The following is an 18,286-nucleotide window of genomic DNA, read 5'->3' as shown; positions in this document are numbered from 1 at the left end:
TATTACGTGCTCGCTGCAAATGGAATGCAGATATTCTCGACCACGGATTCGTCGGAGGTCTTTGTCTGTGCATAACACATCCGTAAAGTGCACAAGACATAATCACATGCAAAAGAACATGACGCACCGTATTACGGTATTTCTGGTCATTCGATAGTCGATACCAACGACTCCCTGAATAAGGAAGCCTAACGCATTTTTCTGCCCTGCAAATTTGATGTCACACTTCCATAGCCTTATGAACTCGACTTCTTTGTCTTTTTTTTCTTTCATCTATTTTAACAACCGACGAAGAGCTAATGCTTCTCTGTAACCTCACCCAGCGTTCAAGAGCTCTTATGATAAAATACAGCACGACTGACAATGAAAACGCGCATCAAGTGCTCACCGATCAGGCGTTGGTTGTCCCCACAGACCTGTCACAAACAGTCGCGTCCCGGCCTCCCCACTCCCCACATTTACATAGACGGCGACCGCTCCGCCGGCCCCCGATCACCCTCAGCGGGCCCCACAGCCAGAGCTCCAATGATCCTCCAGTTCACACTGATTCACACCCACCCCGACCCCATCCGTCAGCGCCGTCACCGACCCCGTCACCGCGGCGTCACCGGCGTCATCGCGCCGGGGTTCAGCCGGCAGATGATCGCACGGGATGAACATTCAATTTTTACGCCGCTTCAACGCACTGGCGCCGGCGGGATGTCGTATGCAAATCATTGATTTATGCTAATGTGGCGGCAGAGCGGATCCGATTTCGGCGCTCGTAAAAATGGTTAGAATTATGTGGCGGTATGGTGATAGACGTGCTTGAGAACGGAACGTATTAGTGGAAACGGAGCGATAAACGCAGAGGCTGAGCGGAGATTGTAACTGAATTGTGACAAAGTTTCTGTCAGGCAAAGGGGTGATCGTGCGCTTGAAGCGGCGATGGATAAATGTAGAACGGTGGCGTTGATAAGGGTTGATCAGGATTGAATGTGTCTGCACCCTCAGATAGCGAAGTTTTTTTACAACAAAAAAAATCATTTGGATATTTCCTGCTAACCATACTGGATTTCCGTGTGTGTTCGATGATCATGAAAGACAATTCATTATCAAACATTTATGGTACATACCTACATTGTTTTCAAATTTAGTTGTGCATTTACGTCATCATTTTACCACGTCACACACTTAAGGAAGCCAACGATTAAATTTTGTCCCTTATATACATCAACCTGATAAATGAGGCGGTAAGAGTGATTGAGGCTAAATAAGTTCACGCAGACTTTTAACCCGCGACCTGGTGGGGGGGGGGCTATTTTTTGCCCCCCCCCCCTCCAGACTTTTCGATATATCTCCAGAACCGCTGCGCCGATCGTCACCAAACTTTCATTACCCTCCCGGACATCAATTTTACACATTGTGACCAAACATTTTTTTCCAAAGGCTATGATAGGTTGGCCGGAAATGACGTCAGAGTGACGTCATGTTCTGCCGTTTTCGACCCAAAAAAGGGTTTTGCGGGAAGAGCTGTCAGGCCTATAGCTTTGCAAATACAGAAAAATGATAAACACATAAAAGCTGTAGATTGGACAGGACTACAAAACTGCTATCTCGGATTTTTGAAATTTTTGGATTTTGACCCCCAAAAATCAAAAGATAGATTTTTTGGATATAATAATCGAAAAATCCAAAAAGTTTTATGAATTTCGCAAAAAAAACCGGAATATATGTGATAGTCTTTACCGCCTTCCATCCACATACCAAATTTGAGATTGATACCTCTTTTTTGGCGAAGTTATAGCGAAAAAAACTGTTCAAAATTGATGACGTCAAATTTTCCAACTCAATTTTTAGCAATTCTAGACCCCGTAGCGCAAAACAAAGACCACCATTAGACTCCCCGTGACGAGCTGCATCGAATCAATACCCATTTCATGCAAAACTATCAACTTTAAAATTTGACCCAGAAAGTGACCTAAGCCGTACCTGATAGTCTTAAAACCAACACCATTGAGTTGGAAATGAAAAATTGGCCATAAAACATGTATCACACAACCTTAGTAAAGTTGGGCTCGTGTGACCTGACCTGTGACCCTTGGTGACCTGACCTGTGACTTGACCTGGTATTGTCAGTGACCTCTAATAGCAACATATCTACTAGGCAACTGACGCCCTACCGCTGATTCTCGACAAAATGCGTTTCCTCGGTGTTATAGCGCATTCCCTAGAAGACCCGTGAACGGTGAAACATTTCATCTTTGACCTGACCTGTGACGTCATCGGTGACCCCGAGGTCAATGAAATTTGGTTTCCTTCGACAAATTTGACAGGCCTTTCGAACACCGTTTGAATTTTGTGGATCCGTCCAGTAGTTTCGGAGATACGAGGGGGGATAAAAAATAGCCCCCCCCCCCCACCAGGTCGCGTTATAAACAGACCCCACCAGGGCGCGGGTTAAGCAACATATAATTCATGAAGTATCTTCGCTTGTCAAGTAGCCTCACATCCCAATGCTTGATTGAGGTAACATCTCTTGGGGCATGTAAGTTCCCAGACTCGCTGTTTTTTTTTCTTCTCCAAACTGTCTTGCAGCAATTCTTAGCGTTAGGCGCGTCCGAAACGGGCGGTTAAACCTTTATGGGGCAATCACATCTTGCATCGGCCCGGGTTACGAGGCCGTTTTTAATATTTTCACCGGGGAGTCGTGTTTATAGCTGGGGGCTCGGTTTTGTTACCCGGCCAGGTGACGCTTGCCCCACACTATTTTGCCCGGTATTTTCTTTATCACTGATTTTTATACGTTTTGCCGGAGAAGACCTTCATTAGAGAGCAGGATCCCGTTGTGATTATTGATCGTAAAGTTGAATGTTCATCAGAAGCATGAAAATCAGCACAACTTCTCTATTGGATTTTTCATAAAGTGGTCTCGCTCCGTTGGGGTAGGTCCGGTGGCTCGGAAGGGTCCGTGGCCCGCGATCAGTTTCATTACCAATCTCTGATTCGGGGCGGTGGCGAGTGTCAATTCGCCGGGGTGTACCATTGTGCTCCGCCCGAACGGAGTGGGTCGGATCCGGGAGGGTGCCCCGACAACTGAAACCGCAACCGCACGCAGAGAATGATCGCGAATCAGACTTCATCCGATTATTCTCCAATTGAACCCGCAATTGGAGAAGTTTAAGCAGACATCACCGCCGAATTATTGCGCTTTTATTCATTGGAAATCAGCAACGGAAAATGAAAAGGCTTCCCTTGCATCAATCAAAACCACAGATATTTTTCCAGGAGGCAGTCGATGCCGCATTACCAAAGCACGAAAAGAAGGAAGCAAAAATTAATTGAATCGGCACATCAAAAGTTAGCAAAGTAGCGTTGTTTATTCAAGCCCAAATTTCATTAGCAGTTGTAATTACAATTTTTCGCTTGGGGTATGAAAGGACCTCGCACACGTCCGTGAGTTGCGAGTCCCGGGGCTGAGATTCATAGTCGACCTGTATGGTTTCATCACCGAAGCTGGTTCGTTTATCTTGACTGCCTCTGGCAGCGGCCCGGCCAGATTCGGGCACCGTTTGTTCCGCAGATAACGCCCGTGTAAAATTGGTCGGCCGCCAGGGCCCGGCCGTCTTTGCGCCGCGACGGCTGTCATAAAGCTATACAGACAGACATAATGCTTCTCATTCATTAGCGATAAGCAAACAAGTGCGCTCTGGGGTGTCGCACATAAGCCTTAATTTCTGTCGGAGAATATGGCGGCGGTCTTCCGTCGTCCGGCAGGAGCCCGTTGCTGATTAGTTCCGGCCCTAAGTGTCGCTGCCGTCGAGGGGAACGGCCAGTTTCGGCCCTTCCCCGGCCCGCCGACCGGCCAGATTTACGCAAACGGCCCGCCGACCCGGCAAACGGCCGGTGCCGCCAATTCATCGGGGAAAACAAGACGCGTCGTGTCGGATGATTACCGCAGGTTCGATACGACGTTAATCGTGATGGATTTGGCGGGCTTTTTGTGGCGCTACGGCGACGAATTTTGGCGCCGGCATTGTCCACCGCACGGCCAGCGCGCCGTCCCTGGACGCATAAAAATTCAAATATTCGGTCGGCCGGCTGATCCGCGGCGTTTGATTGTCGAAATCCGGACGGCGCCAGTATAAACCCGTCAATTTAAAATTGGAAAACGCAATATGGAGCCTCGGGAGACGGCGGAGACAAAGCGCGTCTGATTGGGTGGACAGACTGTGGACGCGCGGTGGGGGGGGGGGGGGAGAGGGGGGTCAGTGCGGACCGGCCTCCCGCGGAGGGACACATCCCAAGGGAGATTCGGAACCGCCGCGGGCACTGATATGGTACCGACAGTGTCACTTTACCGGCGGGTGGGAGATCGTGGAGAGAGAGGGTCTCATATCGAGATGAGATATCAGTGGGATGTCTCGCGTAGGAGCGCTGATGTTTTGTCATACTTTGTCATACTATAGCGGGCGCTGGTCCGTTGAGTCAAAAACCAGAAAAAATGATACTGGAGAGCTTACGGATTACATGAGGACCAGCCGGCACGACACTGTCTTCGTTACATCATAGACCTCTGTATACAGACAGGTTGGCATTGTTGGCGTCGAGCGATGAGGGCGTTTCTTTTAAATGCATTCCTTTTTATAAGTTTTTATGCTTTTCTATCAAACCTTCGGTCCCGCGATGCAATAGCATTACCACTCCGCGTATACAGAGGTACACTCGGAGTGGTAATGCATATGTTGTATACCTATGTTATATCCAACACAACCACAAGCACAACCAGTTCATAACTACGGCATTGTGACAAAAAAGGTATGTATGTATAGTCGACTACAGAATGATGTTCCACTTTTCACAGGCAATTATTTGCCTGGAGTGGTAGGCTGTGCCGCATCACACGGGCTGAGTTCACAAATTATACTAAAGCTTGTAGGCCAGGAGGCCCCCTCCGGCAGGAGATCGTTTACCCGCGCCCCGTAGGGGGGGGGGGGGGCGAAACAGTCCCCCTGTCCTTGTCCGTCGATATCTCCTAAACGGCTGGAGATATCGCCACGAAACTCTCAGGACCCCTCCAGGCATCAATTTTACACATTGTGACCAATTTTTTTTTTCTAGAGGCAATGATAGGTTGGCCACAAATGACGTCAGAATGACGTCATGTTCTGTCATTTTCGACCGAAAAAAGACCTTCACGAGAAGACCTGTCAGGCCTACAGCTTTGAAGATACAGAAAAATGATCAAACAATAAAAGGTGTAAAATTAACAGTGCTACAAAACTGCTATCTCGGATTTTTAAAATTTTTGAGTCTTGATCCCCAAAATTCAAAAAAGTATTTTTGGATATATTAGTCTAAAAATCAAAAAGTTTTTTGCGTTTCAAAAAACGGAATATATGTGATAGCACCTACCGTCTTCTATCTACATACCAAATTTCAGATAGATACCTCGTTTTTTGGCCAAGTTATAGCGAAAAACAACTGTTGAAAAATGATGACGTCAAATTTTCAAACTCAATTTTTGGCAAGTTCAGACCTCTTAGAGCAAAACAAAGACCACCATTAGAATCCCCGTGACGAGCTGCATCGAATCGATACCCATGTTATGCAAAAATATCAACTTTGAAATTTGACCTAATTTGACCTGACCTTGACCTGACCTTCACCAAAACGTGACCTAGGCTGCCCCCAAAGGCTGCCTAACCCACATAATCGCCTTTGTCATGTAAAATGGACCATAAAACATGCATCACACGACACTTTCATATTGTGACCCCCGGTGGCCTGACCTCGCTGTGACCTGACCTGGTATCAGTGACCTCAGATAGCGAAGTATGCGTTTGACGAACAATATACCATCGATGGTTTTCAATAAACTACCAATTTACTCGATTTCACAGCACATTTCTTGAAATGCCTGTGAACGGTGGAAATCCGACCTTTGACCTGACCTGTGACGTCATCGGTTTGACCTAGGTCAATGAAATTTGGTCACAAGGTAGTTCCCGGGTGGGGCTATCGAACGCCGTTTGAATTTTGAAAATTGGCCGGTAATTTTCCGATATCTTAGGGGGGCCGAAACGCCTCCCCCCCCCCCTACGGGTGGTAGGGTCCGCCGATAGCCCTACGGGGCGCGCGCGGGGCGCAAGACAGGACTGGAGGCCCCTTCTGAATGGGAGACTCCCTCCGCGCACAGGCTCTACCTTGGCATGAGCCAGGGGGCTCCATTGGCAGGAGACCCTATCTATGTAAATGGGACATCTCTTCTAGCAGGGGACCGTCTCAGGATAAGAATCAACCCTCGCCCGGCGAGGTGGGGTTGATTCAACCCCTCTAAGGTTTTTCGCAAATAACGTAAAAACGGCGGCACGTATCGCCACCAAATTTGGCATAGCCTCTGGGGTAGTTTTTCACACATATACTGAAAATTTCAAGTCTCAGTCTGTTCAGGTTAGGTCACTAGATCACAAAAACCGGTACAAGGTCAGGGGAAAATTGGACTACATAGTTAGTTTAGCGGCAACTGAATGACCGAGTTATTCGTTGATAGCGTGGGTGTTATGGTACGTGGCGCTACCAAATTTCACACACGACTTAGAGAATCTATTTGTCACTTGACCAGGGAGTTTTAGGTTCCAGTGACCTGATGTCAGGTCACATGGCCACAAAACCGTACATTGTCAAAATGACACTGAAAATCCACTATTTTGTTCATGGAAAGTAGAGTTCTTCATCGATTTGATTCAAACTTGCTGGATATGCTTGGGTCACCGATTGCCATCATATGCATCCCAGATTTTCAAATTCGGTTGACCTGAGTTCATCTAGAGGTCATGTCACTCATGACAATTTTTTAAGGAAATTTGCGCGAATGTGTAAAGATAAGAGATTTGTGCTTTCTTGTAACGTTTTTGTGTTGTACTACCTTGATTTACATCTACTTGGTGTTTGCATTTTGCAAGCTACAAGAACGCTTGGGTCGGGTCAACTTAGGTCAACTAAGGTCAAACCACTTTTTGCTAATAAATTGGCACACAATGAGGCTAGAGCTTCCAAAATAGTGTTGCTGTGTTCCTTGTGATCAGGCGGTTCGAATGATATGAGACATGATGCATTTTTATTCAGGTTAACTTAATTAATTACCTACTTTAAGTTAACTTAATTTTTAAGAAAATTTTAAGTTCACTTAATTTGGTAACAAAGTATAACATTCGATGCGCACGGACATCCTGAGTTCACTGGTGCTTTTATTTTTGCTCTATCTTTACCAGATAAAAAAGTTAGGTCGAAAAACTTTTGACATGTCTTAGCGAAATTTTTGCACTTATACCCCACCCCCTCCCCCCAAAAATCCTAAATATTGACTTAGAGACACCAAATTTTCACCGGAGCGAGATCTCCCATGGACCCACTTACCCTGTAAATGTGGCGTTTCTAAGTGCCATAAGAGCCAATCGCCAGGGGGGGGTGTACCCCCCCCCCCCCCTTCGCCGTCCGTGTTATGGAAAAGGCCCTCGCCTGGCGAGGTTAAGAGGCTTCAAATTAGGCTGATATAAGAATAATATGCTTCCCATCAAAATTCCTCCTATTCAAAACCTGCTGTGAAAATGTTTTCTGGACCTGGAAGCCTAAATGGTATAGGGGAGAGTACCCTAATTGCGCCCGCGAGATAAATGCGCCCTCCCAAGCTCCAGAAAAATTGGCACACCATAAGTACCTAGTGGTGGTTGCAAAAGCTGCCATTATACCTACTCTCTGCCATCATCATCTCGATCATACTTCCTTTTCCGGTGGAGCCTTGGCAGAGGTAAGGCAGCATGAGCTTAAGTAACGATTTTGTTTAAATGTTGGGGTTTCTTACCGAAAAAAGCATTCTTCAAGTTGTAGAATAAGGTTTAGTGAATGTTTAGACACATGTGCTGCTAATTTTTCGGACAGATGGTTAATTTTGAATGATTTGAGCACATCCATGCAAGAGATTGTGGCTGCGGTGAATAGGGACGCCATGTTTTGTCACACTACTACGCTTTTTCAAATGTGACCGGGGTAAATGCGCCACACCCAGGCTAATGTTAATGAAATTGGTAGGTATAAATAATGATGGCTAATATTCGAAAGGCTTAGGCAGATGACAAAACCACAAGCAATTTGAGGTCACTGTGCACTTCTAATAAAATTTCTTTCAAAAACAGATGGTAAATTAATGAAATAATGACACATCATACAACGACTTACCTACTTATCACTCTTATCTTTACAGCCCATAGCTAATGCATGTATTGGCGGTGGGCGCATTTGAATTCAATTGCGCCATGGTGTGGGCGCATTTATCGAAGGTATTCGACAATTGCGCCCTTTGCAACACTTTCTAAAAAGACCGTGTCTGGCTAATGAGTTGAAGCATGCGATAAATTAGTGTCTAAAAAATGTAGGAAAAAGGTTTCTAAATATAATGTCAAAACAACTAACCTGTGCTGTCTTTGTATTCCAAGCTGAAGCCAGTTTCACTTTATAACGTGGCGCAATATGGCCACTCTCCCCTACCCTAAGCTTATTTCGTTACCTTTAGAGATAAAGTCGATTGTGGGAATGGGAAGGAGAACTAGAACACCAGGTTCTGGCGAGTCGATTGGTGCAATTTCAGTCCTCTAGCTCCACTAAGTAGGCCACGGTCTGCTGCGCAAATTTTGGCATGACTTTGTTGACCTCTGTAGCCCAAATGGCTCGGAAGTGACAGATAGCGAATTACTTGGGTCACGTATTCCACACCTTAACCCGTGTCCAAGTGGGGTTCGCAGCCAACTTCGCCATGTGGGAGGGGGAAGGGGTACTTTGCCACACCGGCTAATCTCGGCAAGTAAGAAAGCTAAAAAGACGAGAGAAAAAGCAATGTATTGCTCGCTATGAGATCTTTTAGAATCAAAAAGGTTATTGCTCGATCATCGCTGGCCATCGCTGAGGTCACTGCAGGTCACCAAAAGTAAAATCATTTCAAATTTACTTCCCAGTTTTGACAAGTTAACATTTTTCGCACATCGGCGCATAACTCTGGAACAAACTGCTACAGCGCCGCAGAAGGGAAAAACGCCTTTGACAGCTTTTTCTGATCAGGATTTTCTGAGTTTCTGTTTTTTATCAGGGTCAACAGCTTATCCTCCAGAGGGCAAAAACTTTGAAAATAAGACGTTTTCGGAACACATTTTCCTCCAGCCATTTTAAACACTAAGCTTTCATTACCTGCTTTGATTTTACTGGCATCGCATTTATCTCGTCTAGACGCGTCAAATGATCTGCAAATTGACCTGAAAAGAAGACTTAAGAATTTGACCTCACGTCATGAGATTTCAGGCTCATGTTGCGCACCTATCAGTCGACTTGTATTGTATCGTAAAGCTAAACGCATCTAAGGTGTTTGAACGAATCTACATAAGTTAACCCTCGCATGTGTAGGGGGGGGGGGGTCGGATGCCATGGTTTTTCGCGCATAACTCGCGTAAAAAGCGGCCGATCGCGACGAAACTTTCAGTACCCTCACATTGATCAATTTTACACCTACCCTGAAAATTTCATGACCCTGACCCAAATGACCTTTGACCTGTGACCTCTTTTCCGAGACCATGTTTGGCCGGAATCGCGATTCTGCGTATGTCGGCTCGCATTAGCCGCGGGTTTGCAAGCTTTTCGTGGTTTCAAACGTTCAAACATGTGATTTGATGTTGCTTCCATGCATTAGGGTGGGTGTCAAGGTCACCTGAAGGTCAGGTCAGGTCATTGACCTTTGGTGACCTCGGGTGACCTCGGTTCACTTTTTCGAGCTGTACATGTTTCTAAGCTAGTTTTTGGAGCTGAATTCGAATTTAGCAACCATTTGAACATTTACGAAGTAGTTTTGGTGCCTTCGTAACATGTTACGAAGCTGTCAGAGGCGGTTGACACCTACTAGGAATACCCGGCAGGACCCCCTCTGGTTGACCTGACCTGACCTGACCCGACCTGGTCAAAATGCCTAAAGACATCATCTGTGATCAAAACTAACACGATATTCGTGATCAGCACCCCGAAAAACCCCTTAGCAGCCACACTTTACGACTTTCTAACAGCTCCCGATTTTCCCGACTTTGGGTCATTGACCTGACCTGGAAGGTCACCCAATGACCTAGGACCTTAAAATTGGGTATCATTGGCTTCCTCTCGTCACGGGCAACACGCTCGTTTTTTCCGCGAAGCTCTAGCTCGATCAGGGGCCAAACGGCAAGGGGGGGGTCCAACCGACCCCCCCCCCCCCCCTACACATTAGAAGCTGGCAAACGCCGCACACATGCGAGGGTTAAACTTTATGAATAGCGCTAAGAACGTCACCAAACATACAGAGGCCGTAAAAAGGGAAGCCTATTGGAGTCTCCGTCGATAGAGAAAAGGCCACCTAGCAAGCGAAATGCAGATACCCCTTTGAGGCCGGGCCCCTCCCCTGGAAAATCCTGGGTGCGCCCCTGACTCACTTATTCTCGTTTACTAAGAACATGTCTTTTCGGGGTGGCGTAGTGAAGGGTTCTCTGATAGTTCAGTGCAGCGAAAGTCTTCCAAGAGTGGTTAACTTGACTCTGAACTGAAACGCTGATGAAAACGCCTGAAAGCGCCCCAAAAAAGGCTGCCGTGCGATCACCTGTCACTCCACAGATACTGAATGGGCCCCTCGACCGTTGCAGGCCCCTCAGTCCTCAGAAGCCGGTATGAGTTTCCAGCTGAAACGGTGTTGGATCCCCTCGGGGTCCTCACAACCGCTTCCAGTTGCACCCGAGTCCTGGTTGGTTGGTTTGTTTGGGTTAAGCACCACATCCAGTTGACCAAAGCGCTAACCGGAACTCTCACGCTGTTCCAAGCGGTCAGGTAGCGGCAATGCCACGTGCATTGCCCGAGAATCGAACCGGGATGGCCGAATCCAGAGGCAAGTAACTTACCCCTAGACCGGGTCCGGAATGCTCCCAGATGCAGTCCCCACACCCCAATCCTTCCAGCAGGCTGTCTCACAAAAGACTGCGCTTTAGCGGCACCTATGTAAAAGTTATGTAACCACGAGTTCGCACCGAACGCGCATCTGACCCAGAGGGCAGCACATCCGTGGATCCCCGGCTGCAGATCATCGATATCTGCTTTTCGCTGAATGACATGCTCCCAGCAATAACGCGCCGCGGTCATGGTTTCAGCTTGCCGCATAATTTGTTACCTTGTCGCTTAACCCTCGCCGGACCTATTGGTTTTCTACATACGCGCCGGCCGAGGGGGGGGGGGGGGCGGGTACGACCCCCCCCTCGCCGTTTCGCCCCTGGTGGAGCTAGCGCGTTGCGGAAAAAAACGAGCGTGTGCGCCGTTACGAGACGCAGAGATTGGTACCCGATTTTAAGGTCCTAGGTCAACCGGTGACCTCTGAGGTCAGGTCAAGTGCCCCAGGGTACGGTTCAGTTTTTGGTGAATAACTTCGCAAAAAACGGCCGCAGAGCGCCGATTTTGGCAGCATCGTGTTCGCCTCGCTCAGGCGCGTCGAATGATGTACTTTTTGTCCGGGTCAGGTCAACTTGGGGTGTTGACCTCAGGTCAAGGTCAGGTCAGCACCCCCAGGTCACGAAGTTGGTCGAAAGAGGTCATGTCGCATATCATTCGATTCGGCAGACCTTCCTGAGTCCATTGGTGCCTTTCCCGACTCGCTAGCTCAATTTGATCAAGAGTTATTGACGAAAAACTAATTTGACCTTGATGACGTCATAAATGACGTCACGCAAGGTCAACATTGCAAAAGTGACGCATCTAACCTTGCAAGGAGTGCATCAAATCACGATTCTGTGTGCTTGAGATAGTTGGAGATCGTTCCCGGCGCCAGAATCGCAGTTTGAATTTTTCCCCATTGACTTATAATGGTGAGGTCACGAAAATGACCTGACCTCATATGACCTTTAGGAAAAATCCGAGATATACAAGTTGTGGGACTCATAATGGATACTAGATCCTGCAAGTTTCATTTCCCTGTGACATCTCCTCTGGCAGTGAGGGCGTTGCGAAGTTGCGACATCTGAAGACCGTGCAGAGGTTCACTTATGACGTCATAGGTCAGTGACCTGACCTGACCTAAAAATGCGGTTGGTGTCGAAAGATCCGGCTTGGATCAAAGGTCAGGTATGCCAAGTTTCAGCTCTCTATCGCCAGCGTGTTCGGAGCTATCGCGAAAAAACCCTATGGGGGGGGCGGCACCCGCCCCCCCCCCCTCGGCCGGCGAGGGTTAATTGTAATTAACCCACGCACCGACGGGGGTCTGCGCCAACTTAGAACCAAGGAGGGGGGGGGGCTGTTGACCGCGTCACCGGCATAGGGTACGCACGAACATGGTCTACAATTGTTATAAAGGTAATTTTAAGGTCAGGTCAAAGATGACGTCGCAGGGGTCAAAAAAGTTAAAATGGCGACGCTAGAAATGACGAGTTTTTCTCAAATAACTTTCGAAGTAGCCAAGCTAGGAACAGACTAATGGCACCTCTCGAATGATATTATATGTGTTGACCTCGAAAGGTCAAGGCCAAAGGTTGGCCTCAGGTCACGTGACGTCAAGGTCACCATGCATAGGTATCATTCGATGCGCCTTGACGAGCTAAACACAATGAGACCATCCGCGTGGGCTGTAGTTCCTGTAAAGATTTATTAGCAAAAAAAATCTTTGGTGACCCTTGATGACGTCACATGACCTTACAGTTGCCCAAGAGCAAAAAAGGGCTCAAGGTAGTCAAAGTTGATCGTGTTTTAACCCGCGCCCGGCTGGGGGTCCTGGATTTCCACGTCCTGCTGGGGGAGGGGGGATGTTTGAACACCCCCGCCCCTTCTAACTCGGCTCCTGGGCCAAGTAGCGATACACGGAAATCGGCGTTAGAAAAGCGCCAAAAAGAATGACGAAATCACTTCGGTCACTTTTTTGGTCGGGTCAAACGTCAGGTCACCAGACGCAGAGGTCATTAAAGGCAAAATTTCGCCGATTTCCAGGTCGAATGTCGACAATTTCCAAGATGCCAACGCATAACTCGGGAACCAATAGAGTTACAGCGCCACGGAAAACCGCATTCGATAGCCCTATTAACGCCCCTTCTGAGCAATCTCTCAGATTTGACCTAACGTCAACGATTTTGCCTGCAGGGCAGGGGACAAAAACTGCATAATTAGCAGATTTTTCGGAAACAGTTTTTCTCATTTCTGCATCCAAAGCCTTGTTCGAGCTTACTTTTACCGGCATCGTGGCCCTCTCGTCAAGACGCATCGAATGAACTATAATATAACGTGACCTTGAAAGGTCAACTTGAAAATTCGACCTCAGGTCAAGGTCATGACCTGACCGGAAAGGAAGGGTCATGTTGCATATCAGTCGATCCGTGTCGTCGAGCTGAACACATCTAAGGCGTTTTCAACGCTCTAGCATGCCTCTATCAAAAAGTATTTGCAAAAAAAAACTGTTAGATACGCCGCCTTCCGTGTATCGCTACGTGGCCCATGTGCCGAGTTAGAAGGGGCGGGGTGTTCAAACACCCCCCCCCCCAGCAGGGCGTGGAAATCCAGGACCCCCAGCCGGACGCGGGTTAAAACACGATCAACTTTGACTACCTTGAGGCTTGAGCCCTTTTTTGCTCTTGGGCAACTGTAAGGTCATGCGACGTCATTAAAGGTCACTATAGTTTTCTTTTTGCTAATAACTCCTTACAGGTTCAAGATACAGCCACGCAGATGGGCTCATTGTGTTCAGCTCGTCAAGGCGCATCGAATGATATATATGATGACCTTGATATCTATGATATAGGTATATGATGTCACGTATTGTATTGTATTGTATTGTATTTACGATCATGGGCGATCCACACATGGCGTGGCGAATACTGCCCAACTTTGACCTTGACCTTTTGAGATCAACAAATGTAAGTATGTATGTTTCGACGCGGATTGACGAGAGGATCACGATGGTGCTATTAGTTTGTTCCTAGCTGGGATGCGTCGAAAGTTATTCGAGAAAAACTTCATATATATGTAGTGCCGCTATTTTCGCTTTTGTTTACCTCTGTGACGTCATCTTTGACCTGACCTGAAAATAACCTTTGCAAACATTGTAGACCTTATCTGTGTGTACCCTGTGCCGTTTACCGCTTGTCGCTAGCTTGCTTTGTTCTCGAGATTTCGCTATCGCTCCCGCTCGTAATAATGGGCAGGTCATAAAAATGACCTGACCTGAGGTCAACGCAGACCGAAAGCCACTTTTTTATTATCGCATATGCATGACAATTGATAAGGCTATAATCATCAGACAAAATTGCAACTTTTAGTGGGGAAAATATCAAGATCACTCTTCAAAAAATAGGTCAGGAGGTCACGTGATCAAAATTTTCAAAAATTGAAAATCTGAGATAGCCAAAATGTTTGTTGGTTGGGTAATGAGTGATTTCCTCACACTGCAGTGTGAGGAACATAAAGTCAGTGCATAACATAAACATAGTCACTGACTATTAGTCAGTGCACTGACTTAAAATGAAAATTGCAAAGGTGAAACTACACCTTTTTGGCTTTTTGCGTTAGCTTTTGACCATCGGGCAAAACGTTTGTACACATTCGCCATATAGGTGGCGCTACAAATGGGCGGTTGGTCACAAAGAATCACCATTGTGCAAAACTATTCGGCGATGCGATCTTCCTCTACAACTCGACATTGAACGAATGGTTCGACATTGTGCAAAACAAATCGTCAATGGTCGAACCTAGTCGTCATATGCCGAGCTGGCTCCCTCTATGCCGAAGTCTGGCGAACTGTTAACCCGCGCCCCGCTGGGGGGGGGGGGGGGGGCAGAATCTGCCCCCCTCCCGTTTTTCGCCAATAACTTCTAAACGCGTTACGCCAGCGACGTCAAACTTTCAGTACCTTATCATACATCCATTTGACACGCTTCCTGAAAATTTGAGCGAAATCCGTCGGAAAATTTCTGAGAAATTGACGTTTTAGTGACGTCATGTTCGCCATTTTCGCCTCAAAAACGGCAAAATTTCAAACGCCGCTAACATCTTCATTTTTAAAGGAATCAAGACGTAACAAAAAAGGTTATACGTGATTCTACTTTGTCTATCAAATGGCCATCTCAGTTTTTTGAAAATTTTGGATTTTGGCCAAAATTTTTCCAAAAAACTGACTTTTTTGGGAAAATATTTATAAAATCCAAACTTTGGGTTTATCGAAAAAACCGGAATATATGTCAAAGAACTGGTCTATGTGCACCTACATACCAATTTTTAGAAGAATCGGTTCAAAAATGTGGGAGTTATTCAAAATTTTATGACGTCACGACACACAAAATTTTTGAAAAATGATTTTTTTGGAAGTTCTAGACCTCGTACGGAAACAAAAATAGCACCATTCGATTCGCCGTGAAAAACTGCATCGGATAGACACCTTTTTAGGCCTTAACAACCAATTTCAAAATTTGACCTCACTTGACCTGACCTTGACCTGACCTCGACCTAAAATTCATCCAGAGGTGGTCCATATCACTTATTGAGTGTGCCTATTGAATTCCATGAGTAAAATGACCCATAAAACATGTGTCGCACATGCCCTTTTCTATATTTTGTTTTTGGTGACCTGACCTGACCTGACCTGACCTTGACCTTGACCTTTGAATGACATTGTGTGCAACGAATATTGTCTTGGTAGTCTAAGAACACGTTTTGGGCAATCAGTCTCAGTCCATTCTTCGGCAACTACGGTGCAAGGCCGATACTGTAGAAACTTGCATTTTGTACCCTTGACCTGACCTTGACCTGACCTCTGACCTACTTAAGCAAAAAAATTTGGGCTCCTAAGATCTGCCTTGTTGAGAGCTTTCGATTGCCGTTTTCCCCGTCTTTCTACGACCATCGGTTCGGAAGTTAGACAGGGGGGGCAGAATCTGCCCCCCCCAGCAGGGCGCGTATGGCTGAATAGCCCAGCGGGGCGCGGGTTAAACTGTTTTGCAGATCGCTCATTTCAGTGTTCAATCTGTTTTGCTGAATGGCTGAAATGAATCGCACCACGCCGGAAATGTTGTGCTCAATGCCGATTGTCGAAATGGCTCCTCAAACAGTTATGGCGAATGGTTGAATTGTGGTTGAATTCAAATGCAAAAAGGTGTAGTATTGACCTTTAGATCATTGAAAGAAAATCCGAGATACCTACGTAACAAATAAGCATTCCCACACTGTAAAAAAAGATTAGCACCTCAATGGTACTAATTCAGATGTCAAATCTGAGCACCTAAATGCGGCTTAAACTTAGCTCCGTAGCACCTAGTACCATATTTTTGAAGCTGCTAGTTTTCAGCATGGTGCTCAAAGGTAGCACGTGCTAGACTTAGCCCCTGCTAGGTTATAGCACCCAGCTTCTAGATTGGGTATTTAATTTAGCATCCGATGGGTGCTAGTACTTTAGCACCCTAGGGGTTCTCATGTCAAATCGGAGCACCCAAAAAAGTGCTAGCAGCTGCTTGGTTTAAGCACCCTAGGAGTGCTAAATCAGGTTATTGTGATAAATAATACAAAACATCCAGTTCAAGAGGCCCATTAAAAGCAACGATGATTTACAATTCACCGAAGTATCAGAAACAACTTTCTTACATTCAGGCTAGTTACTAGATATACGAGTAAGCACGCATGTCTCATACGAGTAAGCACGCATGTCTCATTTTATACAGCTGTAGAACATACAGAACATACTGCCACTCACTGGCGGTCGCAGGGGGGGGGGGGGGCACGGGGGCCATGGCCCCCCCTTTGGTGCTGAAAGGTGGGGCCATACTATCTTTTGGCCCCACCTTTCAGATCGAACAAAAGTCCTAGAAAGCTTTTCGTATGTTTCATTTTCTTTCTTGCGCCATCAAAGGACGTAAATTTCACTCATGAGTGGGCTCAGTTTCGCATTCTGTCAATTTGGCGGTCAGCGTCGCTGGCACCGGTTCACGAGTATGGCCGGATCTTATATGGAATATCAGCGTGGGTTTACTTAAGGCTCTCGTAGGCCCAGCATTCAGCAATGGCTGGCATGAGACCCTCTTCGGCAGTGGCGGGTGGGCCCTGCTAAAGTGGAAGATCTGGCTAATTGCCAGCTAGTAACTTCCCCCTACCCCGACCAGGGCCTCGGCCTGTCGGGAGCAAAATTCAAAAAAAAAAAAAAAAGATTGGCTCCAAGCAGTGGCGGATCTACGTTGGGGCAAAATGGGCAATTGCCCCCCCTAAACGGAAAACCTCTGGGCAAACATATCTTTTTGCCCCCCCTAAAAAAACTACAACTTGAATACTAAAAATATGGTGTTTGAAAAGAAAATGTGAAATAAATGGAGGACTAGAAGGTTGCCATATTCGTGATATTAAGTTGTGAGCTGATAAAAAGTCCTCCGCCCCATGAATGTCAGTCCATCATCCATCAGCAGTGCTACTACTGCTACTGCTACCAAAAAAAAAAAAAAAATAACGCGATTTATTGAAACCTTGAACCAAGTAAACAAACCGTCAACAGCAGACCGCCAGACGCCAGTGGGGTCAGGGGTCACCACACTGGTGAGCGGTTGGACAGTGGTGGGTTTGCATGGGTATATAAGAAGTGTTTGCATAATTACGGAGCGAGCGAAGCGAGCGTAGTCTTTCCTTAGATTAACGGAAATTTCTAAGTATGAGCGGCCGGCCGGCCGGCCGGCCGTGGTCACGCTTTTGCGAGGCTTATATCTCAGCAACCACTTGACCGATTTACACGCGGTAATTTTTGTAGGGTAGCTTCATTCCTTCTACCAAGTATTGGACTATTCCTGATGCATGTGGGTGACCCCTTATGCACGTGCCACGTGCAAAACGAAGAGGTGTCCGTTTTGTAATTGTTGCAATATCTCGGTAACTACTTGGCCGATTGCGCTGAAAGTTGGCATGTAGTTAGGCACCCACTAGGCACTGCATATCCATGTGCCAGAGTTGGGGCGCTGTTGCACGTGCGCACGTGCAGGGGTCGTTTCCAGATCTCGAGAACGGCTCGACCAATTACCCTCAAATTTGGTACACAGTTAGGGACCGGTTAGTAGGGTGCCGTGCACAAGTCAGTTGGGACCCATTTTGCACGTGCGCACGTGCAGGGTGCCGCTTCCAGATCTCGAGAACGGGTGGGCCGATCGTGCCCAAATTTGGCACATCGCTAGAGACCGGTTAGTAGGGTGCCATGCAGAAGTCAGTTGGAGGTACCCCCTCGCAATTTCGCACGTGCAAGGCCAACCCTCTC

This window comes from Amphibalanus amphitrite, unplaced genomic scaffold, assembly GCF_019059575.1.
Source record: "Amphibalanus amphitrite isolate SeventyFive unplaced genomic scaffold, NRLGWU_Aamphi_draft 001060F_arrow, whole genome shotgun sequence".
In the NCBI taxonomy this organism is placed as follows: domain Eukaryota; kingdom Metazoa; phylum Arthropoda; class Thecostraca; order Balanomorpha; family Balanidae; genus Amphibalanus; species Amphibalanus amphitrite.
The sequence above is the reverse complement of the archived record's forward strand: the minus strand, read 5'-3'. Positions refer to the sequence as shown.